Source organism: Triticum dicoccoides, chromosome 2B (genome assembly GCF_002162155.2).
Source record: "Triticum dicoccoides isolate Atlit2015 ecotype Zavitan chromosome 2B, WEW_v2.0, whole genome shotgun sequence".
NCBI lineage: Eukaryota > Viridiplantae > Streptophyta > Magnoliopsida > Poales > Poaceae > Triticum > Triticum dicoccoides.
In genome coordinates, this window is record NC_041383.1 from 3,420,594 (window position 1) to 3,421,790 (window position 1,197).

The window sequence follows — 1,197 nt, forward strand, 5'->3', positions numbered from 1 at the left end:
TGACGGGGACCTCTGGCTGGGATCGCGCCGCGGCATAGGCTGTGTGGGTCTTCCTTTCGGCACCTAGGTGGCTTCGACGGCGAACGCTCGGGCCCAGCCGACTTGGTCGCCCTGCCATGCATGCTCGCCTAGTGGGTCCGAACCAGACCGCTTGTTGCGGTGTGCTTTTTGAAACAGATGCTTAGTTGCAAGAATATGTGTGGATAGCGTTTCAGTGGATACACGGATGAAAGAAAAGATGCGGTGTGCGGGCCCATGAAGACGCGTGGTAGACGTTGAACGCGGCGGATGTTAGGGTAAAATCGGTCGGTTGAGCCTAGCTTTTCACCAAAGAAGCTCCGGGTCCACGATGGGCTGGCTCCTCACTAAGCTGCGCTTACAAGAAGGTAGCACAACCCAGTACCAACCCGGTGGAGCCCAGTCCCTGACATGGCCCCTCGGCTCAAGCAGGAGTCCTCCGCCGAGTCGACGACGAGGATGCGGGATAGGCATCGTCGACGTCGATAACAAAATGCTTAATTATGAAAACAAAATTAATAAACACTTAGCAAAATTTGGCATGACCTTTGCTAAAAGAAGGTCATATCGAGCGCCTGAAATTTGCCAGAACGTAAACGAATCGACATTTCTGGCAAAACATAGGCCACTCGGTTAAACAACTAAGATTGTGACATCTTCAAAATATGACATATATCCACTTCAAATTTGCATATAACAGGAATAATTGTTTTTACTAAAAATTTTACAACAAATGTGATAGTTCGAAATATGATCCTAAGATTAACTAGCTAGGGTTCATACTACATTATCCTCAGATTCATACTACATTATCCTAAGATTAACTAGCTAGGGTTCATACTACACTATCCTAAGATTAAACAACTAAGATTAATCGCCTAATTAAACAACTAAGATAAAAAGACCTACATTATCCTAAGATTCATACTACATTATCCTAAGATGAACTAGCAGCTAGGTTTCATACTATATACCTTTTCCTATGATTAAACAACTAAGACTAGGGAGGAGGAGGAAGGAGGGAGGAGGATGTACCTCTTGGTGGAGGAGGGCCAGCGTGGGAGGAGGCTGGCACGGGGGAGGAAGCCGACGTAGGGGAGGGCGGCCGGCGGGGAGGAGGGTCGGCGCGGGCGAGGGAGGCCGACGCAGGGAGGAGGGCTGGTGCGGGGGACGGTAGCG